The sequence below is a fragment of the Trachurus japonicus genome, chromosome 14 (assembly GCF_045865225.1).
Source record: "Trachurus japonicus isolate A0001 chromosome 14, Traja_1.0".
Classification (NCBI taxonomy): domain Eukaryota; kingdom Metazoa; phylum Chordata; class Actinopteri; order Carangiformes; family Carangidae; genus Trachurus; species Trachurus japonicus.
In genome coordinates, this window is record NC_140920.1 from 21,896,687 (window position 1) to 21,920,791 (window position 24,105).

Here is a 24,105-nt window from a genome sequence, read left to right on the forward strand (position 1 = left end):
CGCCCCACTGTTACAGTAACTTCATCATACCCACTACACACAGCTGTGCAGAGGTGAGAGAGGAGGCAGCTCTGATCTGTCATTTCACTGTGAGAACAACTGAGTGCAACACTATAAACATCCAGTTGTGTGTTTATATATTACCACCTCGTTCTTAATAGAAAAGTTGTATCATTTGTATGCTGTTTATTATGTTCAGTTAGATCCTTTTTTGCTGAAGATGTATTATTGTATCATGTAGTGTCTCTGTAGGAGAATATATTTTACCTCTTCCTCTTAGGGTAGAGGTATGAATAAGAAATGGGATGCTAGGGCTCAAAACGAAGAGGAGGAGGCAGCATTTGGTGACATACTGTATCATGTTACCTTGAAGATGCCAATGTGGCTTTAGGACTTTTGATTTGACCTTCTTTATTCTTTTTCTTGAGTCCCTGATTGTAAACAAAATAATAATGTTGGATTAGATCTGATGACAGTGTATTTGGAGTTTATTGTCCTGTCTTTATAGGACACATAACTACCGTACACACAGTAACGCCAGTGTCCGGGTTTGACCCACTCAGGGTTGTTTGTTCACCGTCCTTCTACCTTATTATTTTTTTCTTTTTTATTATTATTTTTCTGTTTTTCTCTGTTTCTTTTACGCTTCCTGGCAACCTCAGTAAGCGCTTGTTTGACGTCACAATGCTATGAACATCAGTTACTTCCCTCAGGCAACGTCTGCAGAGATGCAGACTCACACAGCGTTCATAAAAAGCCCTAATGTCCTCTGTGGTGCTCATGGACTCGCCTCAAAATCAGACACTGGGATTGGGTCTGAGACTGTCTTTATTTTATGTAACAGGGAATAAAATGGATTAGTGTGATTTTTGCATTTGATTAACATCCCACTCTGCAGGCACTGACCTCCATCAATGACAGTTTTTAATCTGAACAAATGATAATTTTGTTATAATTCCTACAACAACGGACCTAGCTCCATAAAAAGTAACTATGCATCAGAAAACCTCAGTAAACTACATCCTCAGGACGAACATGGTCAGGCTCTTAGAACAGCAAAATCAGCAATACCACTTTTCTTCTGTGGAGCTGAACAAACATTTTCAGCCTTGTCGACGCGGTTTTTAGTCTTACTGTGGGAAACCTCAAAACGGTTCAACACAAAAGTTTGTCAGACGGATATTTTGCCACATTCAGGAGTGTTTCTAGTCTCCTAACATCAGAGAGAGGCTGCAGCAGGCTACAGTGTGTAATGATAATGCAAGTGGAGATACATGTACACCACATCAAAGCAGTGGATTAGTGCGGATCAGCTCCAGACAAACTCTGTGGTAATGAGAGCTAAGTCAGAACTGCAGGGCAGCATTGGAGCTCCACACATTAACGCTGCTTTAGTCAGCACTTCTTAAGCTGTCTGCCCTCGGAAAACACATCTCACTGATTCACACAACAAAAACATGTTGGCAGGGAAAACAACTAAGAAGTAGTTTTTTATAAAGCGTTGTAACATCCAGCCATTGAAAACTCTCCTTAATGTGTGTTGGTATTTTTTAGACCTTTTTCTTTTTAAAAGCTTTCTGCACCTGTTTGATTTCCTGATTAATTAACTGATGAAGTCATTTATTAAAACAATCCAGTGGTACCAACTTCTCAAATGTGACTAAACTGTGAGCTCCCCAGTTGTCAGTGATGGTAAAGTCGTTTTGGGTTTTGAATGTGTCAACTTGGCTTCAGGAGATGACAGACTTTTTTTTCTATAGACTAAAACCTGTGATTTGCAAAGTGTAGGCCGTGAAGATACTGCAAGTGGACAGCCAGAGGTTATTTACTGTAAGTACATGATCATTTTTCAGTGTTCAATTTTGTAACTGAGTTTGCAGTCTCTCACAAGTAAGATTAGTCATAGTAAATGCCATGCCTTTCATTAACCAGGCAAACAAAGGGCTTAACAGGTCACTATTTGTCTTCTATTTGACACAAAAATTGTTATGTATATATGAAAGAACTGGAACCAGACTTAACAAGTAGATAAATGGCAGCCGCGGTCATAATGAAGACAGTTGTTGCAGCCTTACAGTGTTTCTTTTGAAAGAATAAAATGGTGAGGTTTTCTGTGTAACAATTACTTGACACAGAAAAGAAATTGAGGCAAGGATAAAACACAATATAAACAAAAAATCAGTAACGTAGATATTGACAGAGACGCGGCTAAAAGATAGAGGACCAGATCTTGTTGACACAGTCTCTCTCCCAAACCTCAACCTCAAAGAGCTTTTGTGGCCTAAACCTGAACACAGACCTGTGTGTACAAACTCTGTGACAATTGTGGGCTTAAATTATTCAAACCCATGTGCACATGAAGGCAGCACTGCTAGAAAAGCTCTCAAACACTCTGGGGGCTGACCTCAGAAAACTTTTAGCACAAACAAATTGCAGGAGATGGATGATGATGACTGCATCTTAAGTGAGTCTCTTCCAGCAGTTTGAATGAACAGAACCTGGGAGGGTGGAGATCGATCGACGCACTTTGAAGTTAATGAGCGAAAACATCAAAAAAGCTGCAGGCCCTGTAAGGGTTAACACAGCTAAGATGTTTCTAAGAAGTTGAGACACGAGCCGTAGAATCATTCAAGCAGCTTGTGAGGGCGAGGTGGGCGGAGCCTCGGGAAGACATGTCAGACGTCACTGTAGCGCGGTGACGGTGATGACCATCTTCTCCTCACATCTCTGCTGCAACCTTTCATTGAGGAGGCAGTCTATCAGATGAAATGCATGCTGGGAAAACTTGCTAAAGGAATTGACATACAGGAAGGGCAAAGGTCTGGGCTTTCTTCCATCACCAACCAAGCCTGATGGGGGAAGGGAGGGGGGAGTCACTGATACTGAGCCAACTGCTGCAAAGGACAAATGCAAACAGCATTTGAAGGGTAAACCTGAAACAACTGATGATTCTCCTTTGTCCACATGGGGGCAGTGGAGACAAACACAGACATATCGTCACCTCACTGGTGAACAGTGCTGTCACACTGGGTGGTTTCCCATTCATTGGGCCCGTTTTGATTTAATTGAGCAGGTAGTAACTGTTTAGGTTTGATGGGAGCTAATCTATTTTTTTCCTGATACTTCAATTTGGCTCCTCCCTTGTCTAATATGCTGTCAATGTAAAGACATGCATCAGATTGAAAAACAAGATACTCTATACCAGTTGTTTTCAAAATATGGCCTCCAAGGAGATACCAGACAGTCCTCCTCAGCAAATTGGAAGGAAGACGAGGAAAAAGTCTGTAATTATTACTATTTTATGTCTATTATCATAAAATATATTTCCCATCATTTTACATTTTTATTTCCCATGCTAATCTTTCTATCCCCTGCGGTTAAAACATCATTCATCGTTGCAAAAGTATCCAGCTAGAAGCCAGTGCTGTTCAAGGAACAGCGCCACTTGTATGAAATGTTTTACACTTCCTGTCTCCAGAGTGGGCATGGTGGTTGTTGTTTATGTCAAAACATGACATCACACAACACTAGACACAGTTTAAATGTGCACCTACTATTTTTATCCAGTAGTAGAAACAAAACTGTCAAATTATGACAGTAACAGTAGTGTTTAGTATAAGAAATAATTTCCTCATCTGTGGGTCTCAATGGATCTAATGATTCCATGACTGTGTGGAATCACTGCTCAGTCAGACTCAGCTTTAGCCCTGGGGCTGCTCTCCTGAGAAATAGTCAGCTGTCTCCTCACCTATCTCTGACTTCATGGGTCTTGAACTCTGATTGTGTTTAGGCTTTCTGACAACACTAGTGTTGGTGTTGTCATCCATTCAGGGTCATATTGGTGATGAATTAAAGTCCAGAATTCACAGTGGAGTGGAGCAGGCAGTGTGCATTGGCTTTTTAGAGCTTTTATGTTGAAAACAGCTGCCTGGAAACGCCGCCAATGAGAAAGGCGAGAGCAGTGAAGGTCATTTTGTGTCTCTTTATGGTCATTTTGGGCCTTTTTGTGTTTCTTTGTAGTGGTTTCGTCTTTTATGTCTCATGGTGGCAGTTTGATTGACTTTCCAACAAGAAATGTTCAAAGTCACTTCAAAACCAAGGCTCTGGGACCCACTTACCCCCCTGGAGCCCGTTCAGTAATCCTTCCTTCCACAGACAAAGTTAGTGACTCACAGCTAATGAAACAGATATGAGGAAAAAAAGATCAATTGTCATTTTGAATTCGGAGAGTTGTAAAGAAATATGACTCCAACTGAACCAAAAAAATAGGTAACCCAGGTTTGAAGTGTGTGTGTGTTTGTGACAGAAAGAGATTGATGACGCCCTGTGCCCTATCTTTGTAGTTCAGCTCTTTTTATTCACCACAGCCAACAAAAGCCTTCGCCAGAAGCTGTGTTTCACTCTCAAAAATCCATCAACAAAGTCACCGCCATGACAGAGCGCCTCAGTATGAAATTTCACCTTGGGGAGATTATGGGTTATTGTTCCAGGCAGTGAAGCAGTACCTGGGAACGACCATGTGAAGGTGCTAGTGGGCAACATAATTTAGTTCCTTTACCTTCAGTGGACTGCATCAGCCCTGCTCTACCTGCAGCACACATGTGAAGCCAGGAATGTGGGAATGAGTCTGCAGTCCAGTAGTTTTACACACTCTCTGCTATGACAGTTCGGTTCTCTATCAGCATTTAAACAGAAACACGCACTTGTCATAATGGTAATCTGCTCCGTTTTAATGGTCTCTTCATGAATGAAGGGAAGTGCCTCATTTTCCAAGAAAATCAATTCCGCTGTATTCCAACATAATCAATTTCATGCCAACAAAGAGGGAAATTCCTGCCACAGATTTCATATGTGCAGCTCTAATCATGTTAAATTCATCAGCGCTGCCTTATTGATTAAGCACAGGCGGCTGCAGCCGTTCCAAGCACTCTGGGGCTGTCATGCAGATATAATGTTATACAGCAGTACGAGGTAGTAAATTCATGAATCAAACTGTCTGTATATCAAAGAGTCACCAGCACTGTGGACTGATTTACACATCAATATATGAGTCCAAATGGGTTGATCTGTGAGTCAGGGGCCATGCCATGATTTCATAAATAAAGCAGATGCATATGAGCGGAGGCATGTCCATGTTCTCCAATTTGTTTCTCCTGTAGAACTGGTTGTGACATGTCTCTGACAAAATGAGGAAACTGAATTTACTGACTGTCTTGTATTCAGATATTTGTAGATTTAGTCCTCCATGTTCAAGTCATCTTCAAGAAATAACCGGTTTGAATGTTGTGCTTTTCAATCAAGGATAGCTTTAAAATTCAGCAAGAGTCGTCGTTTATCAGATTCATCAATTTAGCTGGCTGATGGGAAATTAATCATTAACCATTTTGATAATGTGGTTATTGTTTTAGTCATTTGCAATATCCCTAATGTTTCATTGACTAAACGATCAATCAAATTTATAAGTAATAATATTTTTCTAAGATCTGGTTTTATGTGTGTTTTTTTTAAGTAAATGTGAGAATTTATCTTGATGTAAGTTTTAGGCCAGCCTGAGTTTAACATCATTACACATTGAGAGGACAAACTATATGGTAGCTTGGATTTGAACTCCAGCTTCGCGTTTAAGAGTCTGAAATTGCAACTCAAAGTTACTGTAAAAACATAAACAACATAAAGTTCAGTGTTTCGGTGTTCACTTGCCAAAGCAGTTCAACTAGGGTATTTAGTATTTGGTACCTGGGGTGTATTTTTAGAAGCGTTAAGATGCTCTGTAGATTTCATGGTTATCTTCTCACAGCATCAGCGTCATTATCACAATCATCTGCATCTTTTGTTTAATTCCTCAGGCATGCTTATCAACAAACTGCTCTTACTATGTAAATCTAGCATTCCTCTCCTCATGCCACCTCACTAAGGGTTTGTCCCAGTACCATCACATGTGGCATTTGTGACTACTGTGACATATTGCCAGTCATTGCCACAGTGCCTGAGGGGCTGTTGGACCGTAAACATGTGGTGGTTTATCATTGCTCACCAGGATGCACTTGATTAAAAAAGACACCCTGTCACTCCCACAAATACAAACGCTGTTCATGGCAGAATGGAGCTCAGGTGCTTCATTGAAACAAATAACTAAGATCAAGCAAACAGCATCACAAGTACAATCAGGTGATTTGCATTCATGAGCTGAAAGAAGAGATACAATCAATAAAGACATTAAATTAAGTTAACAAGAGGCACATAGGTACTGTGTGTGTATGTGTATACAGTATATAAGTCATATAAGTCACGAAAATGGTTTCCCTTTATGGTTAAGAATCCATCCATCCATCCTGGGGCGGTGTGTGGCGCAGTGGTCAAGGCGGTCGCCCCATGTAGAGGCTACAGTCCTCAATGCAGGCGTCCCCGGTTTGAATCCCGCGTCGGGCAGACCTTTCCTGCATGTCATTCCCCTCTCTCTGCCCCTCCCCCTTTCCTGTCTATCTCACTATGTGCTATCAAATAAAGGCAAAAACGCCAAAAAAAATATACTTAAAAAAAAAAAAAGAATCCATCCATCCTGCGGTCTATGCAAACATTTATGAGGATCCTCAAAATGATGAAATAATACATTTAATATTTATCTTGACATGAAGACAGATTGTTAATAGCACATTACAACCAATTGTGTATGTTCTGCCTTAACTCAATTGTGCGTTAATATCCTGTAGTAGTGAACTGTCTTTAATGCATCTGCATTTTGTCGGCTCAAATGCTCTAGTAGACCCCATCTCTCCAACTTCCTCTAAGACTTAGTCAATTAACTCCAGTGTGTGCATGCCTGTCCTTAAGTTCTTTGCCAGATTGTTTGTTGTGGTAAACACCTTCCACAGCCTCTGATGACCTGTCGATTGTTCTTGGACTTGGGCCTGTTTGTGTTTGACCCGTTGCTGAGCATCCTGCCGTCCAGTGTTGTTTTTGGCAGGCATTTTAGATTTAGTCTTAGTCTTTTTGACGAAAATACTTATTAGTTTTAATCAATTTTAGTAATTTCTATATGTGATAGTTTTAGTCTAGTTTTAGTCGACGAAAACTCAACTAGGTTTTTGTCTAGTTTTAGTCAGTTTTAGTAAAAAAAAAAAAAAAAAAAGTCTTTTAACAAATTAATTCAATAAAGGAATGGTTTTACACATAATGTTTCCACCCAATGGCTTATGGCAGGGGTCTTCAACGTTTTCCAGGCCAAGGACCCCCAAACTGATGGAGAGATGGAGCAGGGACCCCCTACTTATATATATTGTATAAAATTGTGTTTTATATTTAACTGGTCCTGTAGTGCCATACAGGGCCGTTGTATAGGGGAGAAAGGTGATAATTCTAGGGGCCCAGCGCCGAGTAGGGCCCACAAAAACCCCAGTAGTCTAATCTTTGTATGACTGGATTATTCTGCATAAAACCCTGACTGATACTCATAGTAATGCTGCATTAGCATCAAAACAAAGTAGGCTAAATAAGAAATGATAATACATACCGTATGAGTGTGTGCTGTTAATTAACGAGTGTGTATGGAGGATGAAAACTAAAGCCCCATCGTTGTGTAGCTGACGGTTCAGGGACCGAGTGTCACAGCACCACTGACAGTGGTGTGTGTGTGTGTGTGTGTGTGTGTGTCTGTGTGTGTGCGCGCGCCCGGGGGTGAGCGAGAGAGTGAGAGAGAGACGGTGCGCAGTATTTGTATCGGATACAATACAAAGGCTCGCCTGACAGGAAAACAAAGGACTTGTATGTAAAAATCTGTTGTTAAGCTGCAGGGAACGCCCCTATATTCACAATGGATATTTTTTTCATAACTTCCATATCTTTTTTTCATATTTTTAAAAATACGTCCATGTATCTTCTGGTCGAGTACGGCAGGTGTGTTGAGCAGAATGTGCGCTGCATGCCAGGTGGTGGTGTGACCACACAAGGATGAGATGCAGCAGCGTTGCAGATACTTACAGAAGCGTCGTTCTACTTTTAACGGAGCCGTTTCTAAATCATGTGAAGCTTAGAGTAATGACAATCCACAATATGAAATTTAGAGGCAATCACACAGCCCTACCACTAACATTACGTCCGTTCTCGTCTCGTCAACGAAAACTCACACACGTCTCGTCATGTTTTCGTCATCAGAGAGCCATGTTTATCTCGTCACCGTCTCGTTATCGTCATGAACAAAAGGTGCGTCAACGAAAATATTTTGTCATCGTCATCGTCATCGTTAACGAAAACACCACTGCTGCCGTCTTGCTTAGTACACCTTGTTTTGGTAAAAATCTATCTTTGTTCATTCTGCTTCTGTGTCTAGTCAACTGCTTGGTTATTATAATTGCCGATTGCTGCCGATATAGTTGGTGAAACACCGTTACAATGGTTTCTTCCATAATCACTGAGTCGATGAATAGAAAAATGGTGTGGAACTTCTTTTGTTTTTGATGAAGTGTTTTAGTCACCAATTCCAGCTTCTCAATTGATTCTTTGTCATTTTTAAATGTAAACTGACCCAAGACTGGGTTATAGAGTGCTGAATAAAACAAGCTGTTATAGATAAAATTAATTTGTGGCAATAATTGTAGTAGTTCTAGTCCAAAATAAAGTGGTTCATCCAGTAGGGTCTCAGGGTTTCTCATTAAAACTCTGAGCACGTGTCTTTGAGATGCTGTTTTGTGAATAACTAAAGGACGTGTGTTGGTTCAGTGGTTCAGGTCAGTTTAAGCCTGATGGTGATTCTTTGAAAAAGGTCAGGGGTCACCAGAATCCATAGGATTCACCCTCTCAGACCATGAATGGTTATACTGACTTTCATGGTAATATAGCAATAGTTACTACCATACCTAGAAAATGGAAATGTTCCTGTGCAGCTGCTGCACCATCATCATCAGTGGCACCAATATACAGTTCATCACTTTGTCTGTAAAGGTCACAACCGCATGAATTCTCAGAAGTGTCAGTTCAACAAGGACTAATAAAGTCCAACATTGTCTTGGACACATGGAGATGCTGAACAATAATCCCTAATGATCCCACTAATAATATAGTCCATGCCAAACTGTGTGATTCATGGAGGAATGGTTGAAATACCTGCTCTGTGATTCTGTGTGTTTGTGGATTCCTGCTGATACACTGACATCAGCTTCCTAACTTCAAGCATCTGCAGCTTGTGCATTGATCTGCCCTTAAGGTTCAGCTCCCACCCTGATGTGCTCTTGCTGTTGGAGTGAGTATCAGGTGTGGTGTTTTGGCAGGAAAAGTATCCGTGTTAGGGAAATCACAGTGTTCCAGGTCTGCCATAAAAATTCTCTTTGATCCGCTCCTTGTTGTGTTGCACTTCTCCTCCTCCTCCCCGTTCACAAACACACGATCCATCCGTATTCTCTCCAACAGTCTGCGTCTCTTATCCTTGTTGCCCTCCCACTCCTTCTCACCTCCTTTACTTCCCCTCCTTTTTTCATTCTGTCACCGTCTTATACCTTCTTTTTTTTACCCACCACTCCTTCCTCTTCCTCTCCCGTCTCTGATTAAGCTTGCTGGTGCATTAATAAAGTGCAGCTCCCCCTCCCGCCCTCCTCCAGTGGGATTAGGCAGAGCACTAATTCCATCTCCAGTCCTGGCCGCTTTGAAGTCGACTGCCAGGGAAACCGCCAGCTTCTTCAATTTTACATTTGCATAATCCCACCACTGCACTCATACATGCTCATCAGAGTAGAGGATGAGCTAATATGATGAATAGAGCTGCATATTGGCATTATAATAATCCAGTCGTTTCTAGTAGCATCGCTTTCTTCATCACTGACGCTATCAGGAATCAATGGGTCGCTGTCGTTATCACCATCAGAATGTCATCTTTTCTACGACCCCCTTCCTCATTACTCCTGGTTAATTTCGCTGTCCTTATCATAATTTGTAATTAGCATGTGCAAATGCTAATTTTTGCTCATTGGCAGGGGTTGATTGTATTTGTGTTGCATTATCTTCCTGAGCGGTATAGCGTTTGGGTAATTCCCACGTCTGTGGCAAGGCGCTGCACTGATCCAAGAGAAGTGTCTATGTGTGTCTATGTACTCTCAAACAACACAGCAGAACTAATGTGTGAAAACAGAGTAGCTGTAAATGTATGAATAATCATCTTAGAAACCTTCCCCGTGAGAGGAAAAATGAGATGGGAAGAAAGGAAAACAGTGAAATCCCATGAAAAGGGTTGCCTCAATGTTTCCCTAATCCATGAGTCAGCAACCTATGGTCAGCACCCATGACGGTAATTTAGAGACAGCAAGCACATCCTATTAATTTTTCAAACAGCATATGATTACTGATGTCCTCCTTGCACAAGACCAAGTTTAGTTGGGGACCTGATGTCATGTATAATAACTGCAGAAGTCACTTGTCATATTTCAGCACCAGTCAAGCAGCATCCTGTACTGAATTTCTGCAAAATCTACAATTATGACCATTCAATCCTTAACCTCTTAATGCACGCCCCTATTTTTCATGTTTTTTGCCATAACGCCATGCCCAAGTTGTGAGCAGCACAGATCCCACATAGTTTAAGATTCAGAGATGTGCCTGGTATCATTGTAAAGGTAACACTCTCAGGATTACTATTAAGGTGTTTTTTTGATTCTGTGACTTTACTGACAAAAATGGCAAAGGTTAGAATGATTAAATTGTTTCCCCGCCCATAGGTTTGCCTATAGAATGACATGGGTACAGACATTCAGGGACCTCTCAGCAGGCTATAGACACAATTAGGCCACAGCCACAAGTCTTGGCTTCCTGAAGTCCAAATTTCAAGTCAAAAGACCAAAAGAAACAAAAAAAATACAACCGCTAAACTCCTGGCGCGCAGTAGAGGGCGCACCCCTAAAAGCAGTGGATTATAGAACTATATGCCTATCTGCATTGTGTATTTCTATGCGGCGGAGCGGGTGGCACGCACGTCGGATACACAGGGGTTTGTTTATCAGCAACCAAACGTGATGGCGTAGTGTCATACACCGTTGAAAACCTCAGACTATTGGCTAAAAGGTTATCTGCTTCATTTCACGGACAATTTCTATTGGCTCAAGCAGCTGTCAATCAAAGTCACGTTGTCAGTCTCATCGTCACGTGTCCTCATTGGCTTTCGAGACATGTCCCGGCCCATCCTCGCCACCGATTGGCTACTGCGTGGTGTCGTTTGAAGCAGGAAGACCTCACGGATGTAAACATTCAGTCACATGTAGTCACAGATCGCCGTGCAACTCGTAAAATGCGGTAACGGGGCCGGTTTTTGTTTTGATCCGCGTGTATTACGTTACGCATTGGACTAAACACATGGACATATTGAGGAAAATACTTTGGTTAGAAGGAAACGGATTTCATATTCCACAAGCATGGGTACTTGTCAAGCTGTACAAACGGTCTTGTGTCATAAGATGGTCGCTGTAGATCAGCTGTGGATAAAGGGAAGACTTGAAAGGTATGTACGCATCATACGTTAGCTTAGCGGCTAGCCGACCTAACTGCTAATCCTGTTAGGGCTGTGAGCAACCAAAAAAATCATGGGTGGTCTTGAATTGGGGCGATCTAAGCTTTCTAACAATGTATAACATGAATATATATGCTTAAGGGCTGCTGTTAAAAATGTTCGGGAGTAATTGATGCTAGCGCCACCTTCTGGAGCCGTACCGTGGGCGGTACAGCGTGCGTTAACTGGTTAAACATTCAGGGCCCTAGTTTGGTGGCGCAGCGCAGGTGGCGCAAGGTAGCGCAGCCGGTGTAATGCAAGTTTCGACCAGCGCAGCCTAGCACAAAGTTAGATTGGCAGATTGGTAGATCGCGCTGCGCTGAGATAGGTGTGGCCGCGCAGCAGGGGGAGGCGTCACAGATTCAGCTTGGCGCAGTGGAAGTTTCGTGCGAAAATGCCCCGCTGAGGTTGCGCTGAAAGCTCGCCACCTCAAAGAGCCATAAATCCCATCTCTATTGGTGAAGATCCGAATCGGCTGTGTTAATCCCACTTCACGCCTTTCTCTCCTCCTCCTGTCTCCCTCCCGCCCTGTCTCCTCCCCCTTTGCCGTTGGCGCCGGTAGGAGGGACAAGGGGAGGGCCCAAACTTGCGAAATGGACCTGGACACGCCTCGTTGGTGTGGCGAAGCTGCGCTGCGCTTAGACTTCGCTCGGTCTAGGAAACTAGGGCCATCAGTGTTTTAAAAAGTTTTCTCTTGGAATATCTAACACTAACATTGGTCCATCTGGGGGGAATGAAGAGTGACACCATTAGTTATAACAATAAACAGTACGTTTATGGGTATGATTAGCAGCAATATGATGGTATGACGCCCAGATGCTGCTTGGATGGAAATGGGTCAATGAAATGATGGAGACTGCTAATTCCATATCTAACCAAGAGTCAACATTTTTTGTTAAAGTTTGAGTTTATTTCGATCAGCAACACATCAGAAAAAGAACAAAAAACAAAACAAAACGTGTCCTTCCAAAGGAAGGGGTACATGAGGTTGAACGAAACTGATTTTTTGTTAAAGTCTCATCACAACTATTCTCAAACCTTAATAATGTGTTGATTAGTTTCTCCAAGTCGATTAAACCCACAACATAATAATAATAATGGCTTACATTTAGTGGTTTTTTTTTACACAATACCCAAAGCGCTTTTACAGAAACCTTTATTCACTCATACAACATTCATACCGGTGGTGGTAAACTTCGTCTGTAGCTCTCTGACCACCACCAAACAAAATACGTGTTCACACGAGGCAAGGTGGGTAAGGTGTCTTGCCCAAGGACAGTGACTGTCGTAGTGTCCCTCTGATTATTGGACGACCTGCTCTACCTCCTGAGCCACTGCCGCCCCATGATTCCTCTACCTTAACTAAATATTTAATTCAACCCCAAGTCAACCCCTGTCTGTCAAAAACTGACTCCAGATACGTTGTCATGATAAATTGTTGAGCGACCTATGTGGCCGGCGTTAGTAGTTAGCATGACAGGAGCAAAGGAGCATCAGGAGGAGGTAGGAATAAATGGATGGCTCCACAATACAGAAAAAAACAATAATCAGAACTGTTCATTTGAATTTTTTTTTTATGCTACAGTATCCATGACCAAGATGTTCCTCCACTACGGTCAGTGATGGTAATAGCAGCGTTAAAATAAACAGCGTTACTAACGGCGCTACTTTTTTCACTACCAAGTAATCAAAAGAGTTACTGTTTCCCCCGTTACAACGCTGTTACCGTCACTGACAATAAGATGCATGGTTATCAGCGTTACTTGACTCAAGAAGTACCATCCGAAAATAATACACCTGTTTAGAGAGAAACTATGCAAGTCTGGTCAATTTTCCTCTGTTTTGCTCACCCTTTTTAATGAACTCATTGAATGCCACGCTGTTTTCCAAAGCTTTAATCCTGGTGCCAGAAATTTAGGCCTTTGCTAGGGTTCGTTTGAAAGTTGAAACAAACCGTTCATTTCTTACATGCCTACGTTCCTGAGCAATCCCAAGCTAAACAGTGGCCATTTTTCATCAAAATCCCTGCTTGTTTTCTACAAAACGTCTTTTATGAAATATGCACTGTTTGTGCCTGTTGCTCTTCTGACATTTAACATTTTTTGGTCAAAGGGGTCGTTGTTCTATTCACAAAACCACAATGGGGGCGCTACAAAACGCTGTTTAATAATCATTCTGACACAGCAGCACTCGTTCCTGCATGTTTTACGCTGGTTCCAAATGTGCGTACACCTGGTCAGAGCTGGCGTGAGATTTTGCGTACCGTACGCTCACGCTCAGATTGATAAATGCCGATCCTTGCGGTGAATTTGGTGTACACCCATTTTTTTAGTGTACGTAAGTTTGATAAATGAGGGCCAATGTACTGTATGTAGTTCGGAGGTTGTTATGGAGAAATAAACCCCGACAGGTTGTATGGAAACCTGACGCGAAGCGGAGTGGTTTCATTCAACATGAAGGGATGTATGAAACATTATCCCGCTTATTACACGGTTTACGAGTGAAATAATTAATTTGAAACATAATGTCGATCAAAATATGACTTTCATCGTTTTTTAATTGCATCATTTAACGAATCTGCATGCCCGGTCACGGCCGCTGTTTTGCTGAGCCTCCTCCCGTTCATGCATTTGAAGCCTTTGATAATCAATCAGTGGATCGATGGATTACCATACACATGTTACAAATGTGTGTATTTTGTGTAGTCGTATCTGTCATAAACAAGAGATTACGGGTTATGGGGTGTTGGGTGCGTTTGTGTCGCGGAGTCGCGGTGCCACCGAGACGAGAGGAGAGCTGACACCGGGTCAGAGGCTCTGATCGCAGGTTTGGTTTCCAGCAGCGATGTGGAAGGACCCTCCACTCTCCCTATAACAAGTTACAAGTGATTTATCTAACATCACTATTAGTCCGAAGCTGTTTAATGACGGTAAAAATGAAACTTAAGGTAAATATCCTGCATAGTCTTTCTTTTCTGTGCTGCGCTGATCAGAGCGGCGTCCTGTTATACTTGACGACGGTCATTATACAGAAATAACAGACCGCAGAACACAGTGATGGACCATTCAGAGAGCAGCATTCAATAGAGCCGTGTAATAACTAGTGGTACCAAGCCATAACAGCATTTGGCAGTAGATATGGGCTGTTTTATTTAGCGGGGACGGCTCTCCATTCCGACACACCTCCACTCCGACACCCCACTGTTCCGAAATACCCCCACTCCGAAACACTGCTGTTCCCCCCCCCCCCCCCCGAGCTGTCCAAGGTGCTGAACGGCGTGACTTGTTTACACTCTGTGTTGCGGCTTGTCTGTGAAACGTGCTGCTCAGGGACTGGGCAGATCTGTCCCACTTGCTTTCTCCCAGACTCCGATGTTGGAGATCTCCCACACAGTAATAGAAATACACTTTTTTTCTCCCCCCCCTGCTCCGCTTGAGCGCGGCTGAACCCGGCTTGAGCTCACAGGGGCACGAGGCTGCTGCAGCCGCCGCTCGTGCTGACAGCTGACTGAGGGAGATGCTTTGGTTGGGTTTAGGCAATGAAGAAAGGAGTTGGTTAAGTTTAGTAAAAAGACCAGGTAGAGGCTAGACAGGCTAGAAGCATAATGAACATTATATGTCATTCATATGAAGTATTTGCTTGTTTTGCAGTTAATTGACCTATGGCTAAGCCACGCCCCCAAACGCGATGAGACAATCACAGTGCACATAGCTCGCACATACACTCGGACATTCTCTGCTTCCATGTCCATTGAAATGCATTGCAGTTAGTCAGTTTTCTTTCGTTTTTATGTTTTTTCTTGACATTTTAAGTTTAAAATGGTCAAACGGTGTGCATGAGGTACATGCAACTCTGACACTAGGTATCCCGAGAGGCTGTACGACAGGGTGTTTTTTTTTTTTTTTACCTTTTCCCAAGCCACATCTCAACCGAGAGAAGTGTCTGCTCTGGATAAAGTTATGCAGTAGACCACAACACCAACTAAACGTGGATAAAATGAACAAGGATGTACATCTGTTCTAAGTTAAGTCAACAACGTATTTTAGGAAACATGTTGTCAGAGATGTTTAGATGTTTAGCCAGTATCACAACTAAGCATAAAGTCCGCTAGCTTAATGCTAACGTATAATGTAAAACTCCATAGACAGGCTAACAGAAATTAGCCTGTCGCTATCGGACCGACAGCCATAGCAGTAAAGCTAAGTGAAGTTTGGTGACTTCGAGATGATATTTAATCTTTCTGTCTCCAAAAATCATCAATTGCCTCCTGTGAAATGTCTCCTACTGTGACAGCTGCCATAGCATCTGTCACCGAATGTTGACTGTTTGTCCGAGTGAGTGGAGGGGGCGGGGCTTAGCCAGAGGTCAATTATGCACATGATCCGTTTGACCCCAAAAAGGAAAAAAGGATCAGTGCGCATTGCGAACTGCACAGCCTCTGGTTCCTTTCTGATTTCAAACTTTATTTATCAAACTTTATACGTAACTTTAACCTAACTTTATTACGTCCGTCTGTCCGTTCGGAGTGGGGGGGTTTCCCCAAAAGCCTTTTCAGAATAGCGGGGTCTTTAGAAAAAATAGAAAACCCCGCTATTACGATGAATGGAAGTCTATTTTCGGAAAGGCGGGGTTTCGGAAAGGCAGGGTGTAACCTTATTTAGCAATGTTTGACGTCTAGAGGGTTGCATGCACTACTGATTCGACCCAATGCGGCAACCGTCAGAAGCCGAATTATAATAAAATGTCCAGATCGTGAGTTTTTATGAGTTTTTGATCTTCATCTATTTCAGTTCTCTTCATCATAAAGTTCCTGAATTCACACATAAGGTGTGTTAGAGTGTCTATTTTCTTAATTTAAAAAAATCAAAAAATGTACATTTACGTTTTTAGCACTCAATGAGTTAAGGTAAAAATGTAGCATGGCCACGGGAATAATCCTGCATAGTTCCTCTTTAAAAGTGTACGTTATATCGCCTACACATTATTTTCAGTTCATCAGCTGGTCAGAAAAAAGCAGTTTATCATTCCATTCCTTGCACACGCCGCTGATCCAAACAGCTGATCGGCAGAGTGATAGTGATAGTAATTTGACAAAAAGTTACGCAATAGTTACTTTTCCTGGTAATTAATTACTTTTATCATGCAGTAACTCTGTTACTAAGGTAGTTACTTTTTGGGGAAAGTAACTAGTAACTATAACTAATTACATTTTAAAAGTAACGTGCCCGACACTGATTATGGTCTGATTCCCCTGCTTCCTGGTCATATCCAAAAGTAGGGACAAATGACCACATGTTTATAACAGAGCTGGCACATCATAGTTATTTTCCAAATAGAAGTGAAAATGTCATCCCGTCCAGAGGGGAATCAAGGTGAACTTAATAATCTTTTTCAATAGCGGAATATTGTGGTGAGGTCTAGGAAAATCACTGCTTGGAAACACAATTAACATACTGGTATAGGCTACAGTATGTAATTAACACACGGTGGTGTTTGACACTGTGCAGCCCATGCATTGTGGCAGTTAGTTTAAGAATTATAAATCAGCTGCCCACGCTGGTGGCATCTGTGTCGGCGCTTCAGTGAAACAGGACACACGAGCATAAATCCAAGTTAATGGGGCAACGGTGGAAATTAATGATGAGAGCTCTGATAACATTTTGAAGCAGCATGGAGGGTCGTTGTTTCCCAGTCATATCCACCATGGAAATGTTGGCCTTCTGAAATATACAGTATGTCCACCTTTATGCACTCAGTATTGGGGCTATTTGATTTGAACTACTGGAATGGACTTTTCCATGATATTATAATGTATTGAGATTATATTATATGTTAATGGTGAGTGTCACCACCCTAAGCAAGTTGCTAAGATTGGTGTATTAAGGTAAGGATTGGAGCCAAATAGTCTCAGAAAGCTGCATAGCGTCTCAGTTTTAGGAAGGACATAATTACATGCAGTGTTCTGCAGATAATTGTTTTTCACCACAAGTTGATTGACAATTCCATCACACAATAGGTAAAATAAATATATAAATTGAAAAAAAGACTTCTTAGATACAGTAGAGTAGACCCTTTAAACTGAGAGACATCACTCGATAATGAGATATGGGGCTGAGGGACCACAGGGTCTTAAGCTAACTGTAAAATTTCAAAATCAAAATCTTTTCAGATCTACCCCTGAAGACAACCTCAGCAGACACTTTTTCCACACTGGAAAATGTAATTGATGCACTAGATTTTAATTTGGACTTTGACAAAAGGGCCTTAAATAAAACAGGGAGCAGCTGTGCTGTTCAGAACACATTAGCATTCAGGACACAGAGGATGGGCTCTAATAAGGTACAAAGCAGAGGCTAGGCAGTTAAAGGTAAAACTGCAGTGAGTGAAATAGAAGCAGTAGCCTATGCTGTGATGTGTGTGACTGTGTTTCGTTAGGACGCGATCAAAAAAGGAATTAGCATACAAGTGGTTATACCAAAAAAAAACCTGGTATATGATCTGAATCGATTAAAGTATGAACAAAAATGTCTAATGTTAATGATACTGAACTTAAGCCATCAAGCTTCATGTTAAAATAGACAAAAAGATATGATAAAGATAACAGAGTTTAGGTAGGCTAGTTTGTTGAAATACATTGAAGGAACAGAGGGCCAATATCAATTCTATGGTGCGTAAAGAATTAAAGTGTAGCTAGTTGATGTAATGACTTGAAGTCTGGATTTATTTATTTAATTTTATTAAGTTTTAGCTGATTCACTGATGTGTTACACAAGTCATAGCACACAGCTCCTCTGAAAGGTTGGGCAAGTAAACTTGTTCCTTGTTCATTGTGGCAAGAGTCGCTACAGCATCTTCCCTGGCTGCCATTTTGAAAACAGTATGGTGGTCCTTCCCCAATGTTGATGATGAATTTTGTTTTACCATATGGGCTATGAGTCAATTAGTAGAGTGGCTACAGGATTGAGGAAGATTTACAAAAAAGAATGGAGACGACTGAAAGTATTCACAGAGAAACTTAAGTTAGAAACCTTTATGTCCAGAGTCACCCTTGTACCAACAACGAGATATGCTAAAATTACTCAGTGCTAATTTAACAATTAGTAGGCTTATATTGGTATGAAGGTCCTTACTCATTACCAATATTTTTAAGCATGTTTTCCACCGTTTTTGCACAGTCATTTTTAGAACAGGATAGGGTACCTGAGCCCTCAGTAATAAGTCAGCTGCCAGCTTCCTGACATTGTGTCCTGGACTTCAGCAGCTTCTTTCCCCTCCAACTGATGAAAATGAATAATCAGGCAACAGGGAAGTTTATTTAGGAGGAGGGTTTGAAGAGGAGTTGAGTTGAGATTGTCTCCAGACTGCACTTTAACTCTGAAGCGAGGCGTGTGTGGCAGTCCGACAGAAATGATCCCTGTTCCTGTGGCTGAACTTGATTGAGTTGTAATATGCCCATGCTTTCTGCTGGGAACAATCTATTTGGTGTTAATATCCATGTGATCCTCCGTGGCTGAGTCATTGTCAGTGATGGGCAAGGTAGAGGTGGTGGAGCACTGAGCACATCTATTTCTATTGGAAATGAGCAACAGAATGAGTTTGTTTTTCTTACTAAGTAGCTGAATATATATAAACTATCAAACTATAAGTAGCCTAATTGTATTAAAGGAGAGACCTCTCCCTAAACATTCCATGCAACCAGGTTGTTTCAGGGGAAACACTAATGTTAATATTATTGTAACATTACGGTAGTTTAGATTTGACAAACACATGGGAACAGGAATAAAAGCACGAAGGCCAGCTCTCATTCGTTCATGTTTATTCATGACATAAAAAAATAGATCCATATAATGAATGAATCATGAGAAACACTCCTTGCAACTTAGTCTAATGTTTCCTCGTCATCCAAAGTTTTTTTTTTTTTTGCTTTTCTTTTTAAAAATGTTCATGTTCTTTTAAACTTTCCACAGTGAGAAACAATTAGGCCCAGCTGCACAGACACAATTATTATGTAAGTGCGGAGACTGAAAAGGACAAGCAGTTGGAGCAGGAAATTGAGGGAGATACGCAAAAAGGCTACCAAAACTCACGCAAAAACGGAAGTGGCATGAACAAGAACAATGCCTCAAGTGCTCTGGATATTGGATCCATAAACAGAGTTGTTGCTTTTTTGGGAGGGCTTTTTAAGGGGATGTCTTCCCCTTAATTAACATTTCTTTTCTGAACCAAATCAATCTTTCCTTAGCCACAGGCTACGTGCCACAGGCCTTCAAGGTGGCTGTCATTAACCCTTTACTTAAAAAACCTTCTCTTGACCCAGATGTCCTTGCCAACTATCGGCCTATATCCAACCTTCCTTACATCTCTAAGATCCTTGAGAAGATTGTCCTGGAGCAGCTACATGAACATCTGCACAGCAACGAGCTCTTTGAAGCTTTCCAATCTGGATTCAGAGAACACCATAGCACTGAAACAGCACTTGTCAAAGTCTCTAATGATCTTCTTATAGCTTCAGACAGAGGTCTCGTCTCTGTTCTTGTACTTTTGGACCTCAGTGCTGCATTCGACACCATCGACCACAGCATCCTGCTGCAGAGACTAGATCATGAAGATCATCAAGTCTCATCCTATTACTCTGGATGGCGCATCCCTCCTATCTAGGAATATAGGGAACTTTATTAGCCGTGCTAATCCCTGACAAGCACCCAGAGTTCAGACCAGCAGGCAGAGCCGCAGTTTAAGACGCCCCTCTGCTGGGTCCCTCTTGTTGTCACCCACCCAGCCTATAGAAACTGTGTCTGCCTCGAGGCTGTCTAAGCCTAAACCCCAATCTAGAGGAGTTGTTTATAGCAACTTAGTTAAAATCAAAACCACTGCTCCAGCAAGCCAAACTAATAGAACTATTAAATGTGGTTTGCTCAACATTCGTTCTCTCCCATCCAAGTCTCTCCTAGTGAATGACTTAATTACAAGTCACCATATTGACATATTAACACTCACTGAGACCTGGTTGCAGCAAGATGAATATGTTAGTTTGAATGAATCTACCCCTCCTAGTTACATTAACTGTCATGTGCCTCCTAACACAGGCCGAGGAGGAGGAGTGGCTGCTATTTATCAGTCAAATCTGATTATCAACCCTAGACATAATAGTTCATATAATACATTTGAAAGCCTTACTGTCAGCCTCTCTCACCCAGACTGGAAAGCAGAAAAACCACTCTTACTTGCTGTAGTGTATCGTCCTCCTGCACCTTATTCTGAGTTTCTAGAAGAATTCCCTGACTTTCTGTCAAATTTAGCAATGAGTTCAGACAAAGTCATTATAGTAGGTGACTTTAACATTCATGTGGACGTCGATGATGATTGTCTGGCTACTGCATTCAAGTCACTTTTGGATTCAGTCGGCTTCTCTCAGAGGGTAAACAAACCCACTCACACTTTTAATCATATCCTTGACTTAGTACTTACTTATGGAATAGAAGCTGACCATGTCACAGTTCTTCCTCAGAACCCCGTCTTGTCTGACCATTCTTTAATAACATTTGAATTTACTTTAACAAATTATATCCTACCTGGGAAAAAATCCCGCTACAGTAGATGTCTATCTGACACGGCTGTTTCTAGATTTAAAGAGCTTATTCCAGCAGAGCTTGCTGCCACATCCTGTAACCATATTATGGGCAGTGATGCTGACTTCACCACATTCTGTAACCATACTATGGGCAGTTATGCTGGTTTCACCCCCACACAGGTGGACTATCTTGTGGATAGCACTGCAGCAGCACTCCTTGGAACACTTGATGCTGTAGCTCCCCTCAAAAAGAAAGTTATCAATCAGAAAAGAATAGCTCCCTGGTACAGCCCAAACTTGCGCGCTTTGAAACAGAAGACCAGACAGCTGGAAAGGCCAACATGAGGAAGACCGTCAAGCCTGGAAGGATAGTTTATTAATATATAAAAAAGAACTCCGTAATGCTAGAAGCAATTACTATTCATCTCTAATAGAAAAGAATAAGAACAACCCCAGGTTCCTTTTCAACACTGTGGCCAGGCTGACCAAGAACCATAGTGTTGTTGAGCCATCCATCCCTCCAACTCTCAGCAGCAACGACTTCCTAACTTTCTTTACCGAAAAGATAGTTAATATTAGAACAAAAATTGCTAGTAATGGCCCACAGATTACGGTACCCATAGAAGCACCTCCCAGACTTGGTACACACTTGGACAGCTTCTCTCCCATCGACCTGTCAGACTTAACTTCTGCAATTACTTCTTCCAAGTCAGCCACATGTCTGCTGGACCCAGTCCCGACAAGACTACTTAAGGATGTCTTCCCCTTAATTAACATTTCTTTTCTGAACCAAATCAATCTTTCCTTAGCCACAGGCTACGTGCCACAGGCCTTCAAGGTGGCTGTCATTAACCCTTTACTTAAAAAACCTTCTCTTGACCCAGATGTCCTTGCCAACTATCGGCCTATATCCAACCTTCCTTACATCTCTAAGATCCTTGAGAAGATTGTCCTGGAGCAGCTACATGAACATCTGCACAGCAACGAGCTCTTTGAAGCTTTCCAATCTGGATTCAGAGAACACCATAGCACTGAAACAGCACTTGTCAAAGTCTCTAATGATCTTCTTATAGCTTCAGACAGAGGTCTCGTCTCTGTTCTTGTACTTTTGGACCTCAGTGCTGCATTCGACACCATCGACCACAGCATCCTGCTGCAGAGACTAGATCATGAAATAGGGATTAAAGGAACTGCCCTAAAATGGTTTAAGTCATACTTATCTGACAGGTTTCAATTTGTTAATGTTAATAACGACCACTCAGAGTATAGCAGAGTTACGTATGGTGTACCGCAGGGTTCAGTCTTAGGGCCAATCCTCTTCATTCTTTACATGCTCCCATTAGGTGGCATCATCCGGAAGCACTCAATCAATTTTCACTGTTATGCTGATGATACGCAACTCTACTTGTCCATGGAGCCAGATGACAGAAGCCGCCTCATCAATCTGCAAGACTGTCTGAAAGACATTAGATCCTGGATGTCCTCTAACTTCTTGCTACTGAATTCAGATAAAACTGAGGTTATTGTGTTTGGACCTAAACATCTCGGGACACGTTCTCCAATCAGATCGCTACTCTAGATGGCATCACCCTGACCCCGAGTACTACCGCGAGGAACCTTGGAGTCATTTTTGACCAGGACCTTTCCTTTAGCTCCCACATAAAGCACGTGACTAGGACCGCCTTCTTCCATCTGCGCAGTATCACTAAGATTAGGAATATCCTCTCCCAGAGTGATGCTGAGAAACTAGTACATGCATTTATCACTTCTAGGCTAGACTACTGCAACTCTCTCCTGTCAGGATGTCCGAAAAACTCTCTAAAGAGTCTCCAGCTGGTCCAGAATGCCGCAGCGAGGGTTTTGACAGGAGTTAGGAAGAGAGAGCACATCTCTCCCACCTTAGCTTCTCTCCACTGGCTTCCTGTGGGATTTAGAATAGACTTCAAAATCCTTCTGCTGACTTATAAGGCTCTTAATGATAAAGCTCCAACCTATCTGAAAGAACTAATCATTCCTTACTGTCCTACCAGAGCACTCCGCTCCCAGAATGCAGGTCTGTTAGTGACTCCCAGTATCTCTAAAAACAGACTGGGAGGTAGAGCCTTCAGTTACCGGGCTCCTTTACTGTGGAACCAGCTCTCTCCATGGGTCAAAGAGGCAGACACTCTAACTACATTTAAGTGTAGACTTAAGACCTTCCTTTATGACAGGGCTTTTAGTTAGGGCTGGTTCAGGTAGTTCTGAACCATTTTATAGCTACGCTGCTATAGGCTTAGACTGCTGGGGACACATCTGGTTACACAGAGCCCTCTCCTCCTCTTCTCTTCTCTTCTCTTCTCTTCTCTTCTCTTCTCTTCTCTTCTCTTCTCTTCTCTTCTCTTCTCTTCTCTTCTCTTCTCTTCTCTCCTCCCCTCCCCTCCCCTCTCCTCTCCTCTCTTCTCCTCAGTATATTTTTGAACTGTCATTTTCTGTTGTACTTTGTAGTTTGGCCTTGGTGTCTCGCACTCTCTCTGTGTTTCCGCAGATCCACCGGAGCTCCATCTCTCTGCACCAGCCGCCGCCTGCATCGCCCCCCCCTCCCACCCCTTCCCCTGCTGTTAGACCGGCCTCCCCTTCCTTCCCATGGACCAGTCTGCCACCCAGCCCTCCCATCGAGCTGGCCAGCTCTCCCTGCCCCCCCCCGCCCCCCCCCCCCTCACCAGAGACTGCCTTCATCAACTCCTGCTAACATTTCCATATTTCGCACATTCTGTGACAAACTGTAAACTGTTTTCTTGTCTGTAACAACATCTATTGCACGTCTGTCCGTCCTGGGTGAGGGATCCCTCCTCTGTTGCTCACCCTGAGGTTTCTCCGACTTTTCCCTGTTAAAAGGGTTTTCCATGGAGTTTTTCCTCAGTCGATGTGAGGGTCTAAGGACAGAGGATGTTGTTACGATGCCATGTAAAGCCCTTTGAGACAAACTGTTTGTAAAAACGGGCTATACAAATAAAATTGCCTTGCCTTGCCT

General features: G+C 42.3%; 1 protein-coding gene across 3 annotated transcripts in view; it reads left to right on the plus strand.

The window, feature by feature from the left end:
• Positions 1 to 1,764: 1,764 nt before the first annotated feature.
• Positions 1,765 to 24,105, plus strand: part of gria4b (glutamate receptor, ionotropic, AMPA 4b) — a 269,016-nt gene continuing 246,675 nt past the window's right edge. For all 3 annotated transcript variants that reach the window (XR_015037623.1, XM_085798346.1, XM_085798347.1), the window contains exon 1: positions 1,765 to 1,830. The gene's annotated coding sequence lies outside the window, so the exon portion shown is untranslated. The remainder of the gene's footprint in view (positions 1,831 to 24,105) is intronic.